This window comes from Lucilia cuprina, chromosome 2 (assembly GCF_022045245.1).
Source record: "Lucilia cuprina isolate Lc7/37 chromosome 2, ASM2204524v1, whole genome shotgun sequence".
Lineage (NCBI taxonomy): Eukaryota > Metazoa > Arthropoda > Insecta > Diptera > Calliphoridae > Lucilia > Lucilia cuprina.
In genome coordinates, this window is record NC_060950.1 from 24575881 (window position 1) to 24586083 (window position 10203).

General features: G+C 29.4%; 1 protein-coding gene across 4 annotated transcripts in view; it reads right to left on the minus strand.

The window, feature by feature from the left end:
* Positions 1 to 9864, minus strand: part of LOC111679098 — a 38343-nt gene extending 28479 nt beyond the window's left edge. For all 4 annotated transcript variants that reach the window (XM_046956309.1, XM_046956311.1, XM_046956310.1 and 1 more), the window contains exon 1: positions 9611 to 9864. The gene's annotated coding sequence lies outside the window, so the exon portion shown is untranslated. The remainder of the gene's footprint in view (positions 1 to 9610) is intronic.
* Between the last annotated feature and the right edge of the window lie 339 nt (positions 9865 to 10203).

Sequence of the window (10203 nt, forward strand, 5' to 3'; positions counted from 1 at the left end):
ACAGAACTAGAACAGAACTAGAACAGAACTAGAACAGAACTAGAACAGAACTAGAACAGAACTAGAACAGAACTAGAACAGAACTAGAACAGAACTAGAACAACACCAATTTATAGTTCCAGGAACGTTCTTCAAAAATCTAAGGTAGTCTTATTTCTACTCGTTCTACTTGTTGGAACAAATTCGACAATTTTTGGGATTGTGAAAACTGCCAATATGTTTTTTGATCTAGACACAACGGTAAAATGAATATTTTTTTTTAATTTCGTAAACATTGAATATTTTAAATGTTTTGGGAAAATGCACTCACTTGACATTATATGTATATTGAAAATATTTGTTTTACACATTTTAACTTTTGCACGTTTTCAAAATTAACTTATCTACTAACATAATGTCAAACATTTTGCCAAAAAATTGTTAGATGTGTGAGTGAATTTAAAGTAAATATTTGTTTTTAACTGACGAAATAATTATTCTGTTTATGTCTACATTATTTATGTCTGCATATATGCTGCTGTAAATTGCAAAATGTAAATATTCTTAATGTATGTAAATTGAAAAAAAATTTTGCCAAAAAATTGTTTTACAAGAAATATTTATCAGGTATACATATACATATGTATATATGGGTAATATTTTTCTATGGTTTATTAGTGAAATGTATTTGTCAATAGAAATACTTAAAATTGTCATACATGCTATTTCTTTGTTCAAAGTAAGGGTTACACATGTTTTGATAAATGTTTAAATGTAATTGACGTAATTCTATGTAATATTTTTTCTGTCGGAGTAAATTTTTTAGTTTCTTAGTAACATGAAAGTAAGTCTGAATGTCATATATATTTTATAGTGTTTTAAAATGGGTTCATTTACCTAAGATATGTACATCTTTTAAACTTTGACTTTGATTTACAACTGAAGTAAACAACTTACATATTTCGGTAATAAGTTGGAAGACGTGAACCCTGGCTTGAAATCAATCTCATGATCGCAATCTAATCGAGGCTCATCTTTTTTTCTGTGATTTTGTTATGTTTTCTAATCAAGTACGAATGATACTACGAAGACTACAATTATTGAAAAAAATATTAATTTTTTCTAAAATATTCTGAACTCTGAAATCAAGTAAGAATCGTTCTCAAATAAAAAGCTTAAAACAGACCGAAAGTTCTAAAAGTAAGAACATTTTGTGTTCAATTTGATACCGAAAAGTATTAATGATTCTGTGCTTGAAAATAGTTTTGTATACATCCTCTTGTATAAATTTGAGTATGTATGTATCCTTAGTTAAGCATATCAATTAGATCGACTCAACCTACCACGATTTCCTTATTGCTCTACGTCTGTGGAATATAATACATGTTGAATACTTTTACCTAGCATTTTTTGTAAAATAAATAAATTTACTTATTTTGTTGACATTACACTGAGTACATATTTAGTTATTGAAAATTTTATCAAGTAATATAAAGGAACCTGTTGATTTCTATTGTCCTTACTATAGATGGGTTTAAATATTTGTATTACTTTCACATGTGTAAAGATGTTTTTTTTACATACATATGTGTACGTTTAAAATTACACACAAAAATATCTCGATACTTGAGACATTTTATCGAGCGTAAAGAAAATTTTTTATTAGAATAAAAAAATTAGAATTTAAATATAGTAAAAACGAACTTTTTATGAAACAAAAAATGTATATAAATCGATTTTGCATTTACCGGCAAGTGCTAAAGGTTTGTCATATACGTTATATGATATACCCAACTTCTAAGACGAACTAGGAATTGCATTTTTAGAACGAAAAAAAAAACCATATCTTAGAGTTGTTCAGCTGTTATTTTAGTAGTAGCTAACACACAGTACTAGGACCCAAGTAAGTGGGTAAAATGACCGACTGTCTCAATAATCTAACCTAGGCACAGTTTACCAAATATTTCACATAGAAATGAGCAATTAGAACTGCTGCCACGCCCACTTTTTACAAATTTACAAAATGAAAACTTCTTGAGGGGGTCACTGATTGTTTTTCATTTGGACTTATATGGTGTATTATTAGCACGCAGTTGACAAAACATACCACATAACAATGAGCAACATAGAACTACTGTCACGCCCACCTTTTACAATTGTACAGTTAACACACAGTTGACTAGACATACCACATAAAATGACCACCAAAGAATTACCGCTATGCTCACTTCTTACAAGTTTACAACTTGTGAACTTCTCAAGAATGTCAGTGGTTACTTTTTTTCTGGACCAATACTCAAGAGACAAAAAAAACCATATCTTAGAGTTGTTCAGCTGTTATTTTAGTAGTAGCTAACACACAGTACTAGGACCCAAGTAAGTGGGTAAAATGACCGACTGTCTCAATAATCTAACCTAGGCACAGTTTACCAAATATTTCACATAAAAATGAGCAATTAGAACTGCTGCCACGCCCACTTTTAACAAATTTACAAAATGAAAACTTCTTGAGGGGGTCACTGATTGTTTTTCATTTGGACTTATATGGTGTATTATTAGCACGCAGTTGACAAAACATACCACATAACAATGAGCAACATAGAACTACTGTCACGCCCACTTTTTACAATTGTACAGTTAACACACAGTTGACTAAACATTCCACATAAAATGAGCACTATAGAGTTACCGCTATGCTCACTTCTTACAAGTTTACAACTTGTGAAGTTCTCAAGGATGTCAGTGGTTACTTTTTTTCTGGACCAATACTCAGGAGACAGTATTGCTAAAGAACAAGTTTTGGACTAAAATTTTAGAGCAACACAGTAAAGGGACCTCAAATATTTATTACTTCCTACACATTAAAGAATTGGAAGAAGATCGTATCAATAATGTAAATACCAAAACCAAAGGAACCAGGCACACCATAGGATGGCGTAATCAATCTCTCCACTACTGTGGCTCACCGTTCTCGGAAGACGTTGTAATACTAATATTAGAAATGTTCTCATACACGATCAGTAATATTATGTCTAATGTTCTGGTGCTTCTCTATAACTAGGACACAGATGCTGTCTGTGTAAATCCAAACAAGATATAACTGGTACTAAGACCAAGATTCGAAGTCTCGGTTAAAGAACTGCGGAACATATCTATCAATTACAAGAAGGCAACGGTCGTCTACTACACCTGTCTTAAAATTGTTGTTGAAAAAGGTGACTTTATCCGAATATAGTTATTAAAGTCTTATTCTTTTATAACTTTAACTAAGATGAAATGAATTATAGATCAGCTTTACAAAGTTCTGAATAACAGATATTCTTAGAAATAGTCCCTCAAAAGCTCGAAACAATCTTAAACCTCGTAACTATAGATCTGCATATAACGATCATATCTGGTTAACTCGTCCGAAAATTTGCGATCAAGAATATATGAACATGCTAAGATTTTAAACCTACCAAATACCTTTAATCTTGAACACATCATCCGACAAAATTACCAAAAATGTCCATGACATTACTCGAGTTTTCAAGGTAAGAGTTTCTTACAGGAACGAGTCGTGTATGGGTAATCTATCGAGCGAATATATAAGCACAAAATCTTTAGATATAGTTTTAAAATGAACTGTTATCATGTTAGCTTTAGTAAAGAATCTGGGATAATCATCCCTTGTCTTCCCAAAAAATGATTTTATGTCTTTGCCCGTAGGAACTATTATTAAAATGAACATGCGGATGAGCTTACCAGAACGGAATCTGATCTTAACATATCCAACGCCGTTTCAATAGCAACTCCGTTTGGTTTCATCAAACTTAGTATTCTCAGATTCTATATTTAAAATGTTGAAAATAGAATGCATAACTGAGTTATATGTATTGCAACTGTCCGGCCGAAATAAACGGAATATATAGAGGTTGATAGTAGTAATAGCAGGACACTAATATCTAGGCAGACATGAAAGTCGTTCTTGTCTAATCTTTACAACTGGGTCTAAACTACTTGAGATTTCTAACGGCTTCAAGCTCGATCTAATACTATACAATATTACATCTGCCAAGTGGAGTGATCCGGTTAGAACAGAGTCTCTTCAACTCTACATAACTGTTCGAGCACTGTGAAATACCACGATTACCAACCAACCACCAGGGAATTTTTATTGAATTCGATTAAAGTATATAAATTAAAGGATTTTTTTACAGCAACATTTGTCATTGTTTCGAAAAATATTTCCATTTCACAGTTTGATACAATTGTTTCCGAAAATTTGTTAAAAAATATTAATAAAAGTAATATTTGCCAAAAAAAGGTTTCGTTTATATACGATTATAAAAGTATTGAATCAATTGGCGCAAAAAAAAATATTGTTTTGTTAGCTGAAGTGAAAATTCATTTAGACGAACGAATACTGATATTGACAGTTTTCCTAGTGAAGTAGACCAAAAGTAGAATAAAGACTTCATGTAGAGATTTTTTTGTTAACCTCAAAATTAAAGTTATTTTTAATATATTTTTGCAGCGAAATAAATACATATATGTATACATACATAATATGTATAGTGTTTGTATTTAAATAAAAATATTTAATAAATGTTATGTATTAGATTTAGGTTGATTATTGGATCTTACCTTTAAATTGAAATGTTACTTTTGAAAGTAAAAATATATTTTTTTCACTATTACAACTTTTTTCAAACTTTTTTTATTGGAAATTTGTAGGAAATTTAGGTGACATAAGTTTTTGGTACTAAAATATTTTCTATTAAAATATGACTATGATAATGTAAGGGAGTTTTTGAAGTTATTTCTATCACAAATAAGTTTCAAGTTAGGAGAACCTAAAATATAACAAATACCCAACAAAAACATAGACTTTTAATTGTTACCGACAGAGGGGATAATTCTAGCCTCCATACAACCGGACCTCCCGATTTTGTCTTTTTATACTATAATTACGTCAAATAAGTCAAATAAGTTTTATATTAGCATAAATGACCCTCCTCTAAAAATGTCCAAAATAGACCTATAACCATTAATATTGCAATAAAATTCTGCATAACTAAAACAAGTATGAATGGCGTGCATTGTCCATCATATGATACCCTACACCAGTCAGTATGTTAAAAATCTGGATTATTTTTTTAACAATTAAGAAATTATCGTTGTTGTTAAGTTGAGTTGTTCCTTGTCTCAGTTATATTTAAGCCGTTCATTGTTGAATAAAATTGTGAAAATTTAAGTGAAATTTTGATGGAGACCTTTCGTATAAAGCCCTATGATTATAGTATTCGTGAGGGTCATCATGTCTAGTATAGAGCTTGGCTTTGCAGCCTGTTGTCGTAATATGAGTATATTAAGCATAATTAAAAGCCCTATTCGGCCCTATTCGGCGCGTACAGTTGTATGGGAGCAAGGTGAAGAAATGGACCAATGTCAACCATTATCAATAGGCCATTTAACCATTTCAATAGGAAGATCGTATGCTCAAGTTTATTGAATCATCTCCAATATTGCGACCTGTAGTTTGATTACAACGTTTACAAGCCCTACTCGGGGGTATAGTTGTATGAGGGCTAGGTGAAATAATTGACCGATCTTTTCAGGGAGATCAAAAGAAGATCATGTACCAAATTTCATTGAATTATCTTTAAAATTGGGACCTGTGGTTTGATTATAAGGTTTACATGGACGGACGGATAGATGGACGGACATAACTAAATCGACTCAGAATATGACACTGAGCTGATTGGTATACTTTAAGGTGGGTAAAGGACCAATATTATTGTGCGTTATAAACATCAGCATAAACCCAATAAACCATCCCCACTAAAGTGGTGTAGGGTAAAAAAAAAATAAAGCATTTTATTTGTTTTTTAACCGTATTGACTGAGAAAGTGATTCTGAGGCGATTGATTTACTTTTAGGTGGGTATAGAATCAATATTTTTGAGTGTTACAAACATCAGCACAAACACATAATACCCTGTCCACTAGAGTGGTGGGTATAAATATATCCTTCTAAATTGTATGAGTTCACAACACAAAAAGTTATGAATATCCAAATTTCATAATAGTTTTTTTTTTGCAAGAGCCAAAGCTAAATCGATGACTTTTAACATATGTATGTTATTTTTTCCCTAAAGAGTAATTATGTTCAAAATCATAACGATTGCTTCCAAAATTTCCAAAGCCCCCATACAAATGTTCATTAGAGAGTCCCGAGTAGCGGTGTTTTCAAAAATTTCATGTAAGAATACCTCTCAATTGAAACGTACTATTAATATAGGGTAGAAGGAGGCACATATCGAATAACTTGAAATCCGAGTAATCAATCAAATTTTATTTTCGTTTGTCGATGATCTACCATCGCTGAAAGTTTGAAAGAGTAACTTTAATACATATAGTTTCTATAAGATATAATAGTTTCTTCGATGTCATAATGGGGCACATTCGCCACATATTCTCTGTGATGTTCAGCAAAATGTTTTTATAATATAGAAAAAATCAGTCACAATTTGCTTTAAACTTTATTGTTAAGTTGTGTGGAATAAGTGATAAATATCTGGTTTATTAAACTTTTTTATTTATTTTGCTAATAAAAAATCTGTGCCATCCCCTTGGTGTATTTACCCCATGATTTAACATGCGAAAATGTTGAAAAATAAGTACATTAAGATTACATGTGAAAGATTCAAATTATTAAAAATAAAGCCAACATAAGTATCTAAATTAAGAAAAAAAGTAAGAATATGTATTATATTTGAGAACGCCTTAAAAAAGTGGCTATGGTCCCCTACTACCTACTACAATACTGAATAAGAAAAATTTTTTTGGGTTGGTCCTCAGTTTCTTACCTGCGATTGAAAATGTTTTTGAAATGGGTCTAAAAAATTCCGAAAGTTTTAACAAAATTTTTGCCTTATATTTTTGGTCCACAAAATGATTTTTAGTGGATGGAAGTGGCATACAATTTTCGATTTTTTATCGAAATATTTGTCAAAATTGTCGTAATATTTAGCTTTTATCGAAAAATATTTAAAAACAAGTTTGGAATTTGGTTCGGTTAATTGTCGATTTTTTTTTGAATTTTTCCAGAGAAGCACTAACAAATTTTAAATTTTTATTCCACATTAAGTTTAAAATTACAAAATTTTTGTGACCTATTTCGAAAAGATTACACAAAATTTTTGTTTTTTATCATAGATTTCCAGAAAAAATTGTTTTAGTCCTACAACTAATTCTAAAACACATGATTTTAGCCTAAACTCGTTCTAGTTTGGCGTTGAGACCAATGATTTTTGTTCGAAATTGTTACCTTCGGAACAGGTTTTGAGAAAGCGTTATGAAGTCGACACTTGTTCTTTGGAACGCTTCTGGAATTGGTACTATTGTACCAATGTTATTTAAAAAACTTACATACATATCTTACGTAGGATTTAATATAATTCTTCCGCATATCTAATCTTTTAAAATATTTTTTTGTAAGGATATACGTTGCAAGCAGTTAACTTTCCCTTCTCTCGGTACCATTTAATTAGGGATCTCTTTCATATCTTGAAGGCGTTTTCTATTTTGATTAAAATTAGTTTATAAATTTTTCATTTTTTGACATTTTTTTCGATTGATTTCAAGAAGTTGTTTTGGAACTAGTTCCTTGAAAACTATTTAGAAACCTATTCTAGAAGTAATGGCGATACTATTAGTTCCAAGGCTGCACGCATAGAAAAAACATGGTTGTGGTAACCATGTTCTAAGACCAATATATTATGGGTAAAATTATGATTGTAGTCTAAATATATTATGGTTATTATAACAATTTTAAAATATGATATTATGTTTAAAATCAGCTAAAATATTTTATTTAATTTTGATTACTGAATCAGTAAAACTACAGTTTCGAAAAAAGTAAGAACCTACATTACTCGAACCAATTTACAAATTTCAATTTGATTCACAAAAATATAACTACATTATTCTATACAAAGTGAAATACTTATACCTATAATGTTATAAACCAAATGAGAATTATTTCAACTCATTTAATTGTCGCTTAAAACAACACACATAAGAAATGATATGTGTGAGGTGTGTGGCTTATGTTGTTCAGTTGTTGTAGCAAGAGATAAAGAACAGCAAAACATATAATGGTTATTTATAACAACATAACATATAATGGTTATATAACATATAGCAACATAACATATAATGGTTATTAGTGAGTTGAAATATTTGTTAGTAACATAATATGTTTTTATCGTTACCATTACTTAGTTACTGAAAAAATATTTATTTTTCAGTGAATCTTACTCAAATTTACAATTGCCTTGAACATGAAAATAATTACAGTAACAACAATATTGTATAAATATAATTATTATATGTTTTTGCTAACAATATATTATTACAGTGAACATAGTTTAGTTATATTAAATATGTCGAACTATGTTTTTTGCCTGCGTGTGTTGTTTAGGAATCTAGGAAGTGGTTCTATTTTCACTCGTTCTAGAACTAGTAGTTTTTAAAGCAAGTTCTAAAATTTTTCCGGTGTTCAAATAATTATCAAAATTGATTTTAAAAGATTCAAATAACAAGATCAGATTTAATAAACTTTAGTATAACATATTTTGTTGTTCGATCTTAAGACAATTGAGCATAAGTCGAAAACATAAGATTTCATAAAACCAATGTATTTCTTTTTTTGTTGTTTTTAAAAACCAATTCCTTTGATTATTGTATTCTATGACAACCCCAATTGTACTGTGATCAAGATTTTCAATCGCTGGTCGAGAAATAAAGGGAGGACCTTTTCAAAAATTTTTTTTCATTTTTTTTTCGTTTGGGAGGTATTTCATTCTAAAAACGGTTCACGGCATATCCAAATATATATATTCTCAGAAAAAGATATATCGTTAACAATTTCTATAAAAATTTCGGTTTCACGTAAATTTGCTCATTTCTATGTAAATAATATGAACACAAATCATGTAATCAACGTAGATCAGCGTTGGTCCATAATTGATTACAGCTCCCATATAAGCTGCCCTACTATACTAATCCAAATTTAACACTTTTACACAATGTGTCACTATACTACTTATTTTCAAATACTGGAGAAAAAATCAAAAAAGTTTAGAAAAAATGGGCATGAAATCGACGCAATTCACCTTAAACACTAAAGTTACAATTTCAAATTAAAAAAATGTTAAAAAGAGTTTTCATTTCTGAATAATTTAAAGAGTGGATGCATAATTAGGTAAAGATTATTTTTAACAGATTTTTCAAACATTTCCAAACTAATTTGGAATTTACGAATATTATTTCACATTTTTGGCAAGCGTTTAGATAAAGATAAAATTTCGGTCTATAGAAACACTTTCATAAGTAATAAATTAATTTTTTATAAATTTTAACAGCAATTAACAAAAACAGGATAGAAAAATTTTTACATTTGAAATTTGTTAAATCCTTTTTAATTTTTTCCTAAATTAGTTCAATTTAAAAAAAAAAAAAAAAAAAACATTTTTTTAAATCTGTATATGAAATATCCAGGCACTCGTGATTAAAATGATAAAATAATTTTATATATATATTTTTTTCAAATAAGATTAATGTAAAATATTTAAAAAAAAACTCACTTTTCAATTATAAAAAATAATTTCTTCACACAATTGTTTTGATTTTAATTCTATTCACTTTAATTCAGCAAAATGTTAATTAAATTTTTTACACTTCAAAAAAATTCCGTATTAATTATTAATTTTTTGTTTTAAACCGTTAAATAGTTTACGGTAAAATTCTTTTTTTTTAATTTATTCACCGTTATATTAAATCCTTGTTACCGTTATGTGAACGTTTTCAAGATGTTACCGTTAGCGACACTTGTTGAACAATGCGTTGTTGTCCGTTAAATGCAAAGACTTTTATAAACCAAAAAATTTGACGTAAAAATATTGTCGTATCGTTGTTGTTGTTGTTGTTGTTGTTATCGCAGTATATTAACTAACACCACCAATACAAAGGAAAAGAGCGCGCCGTAATACCACTTACCTATGTATGTTTGTGTGAAAGTGTATGTATGAGTTTAAATGTAACAACAACACCAACAAGTGGCCAATAGAAAAACACGAGCAATGTCAAATAAATCGTTTTTACATACAAATAATACACGAAGTGTGATAACATAACAACAACGACAACAATCCCACCAATTTCTTTTTTTTACTATTAA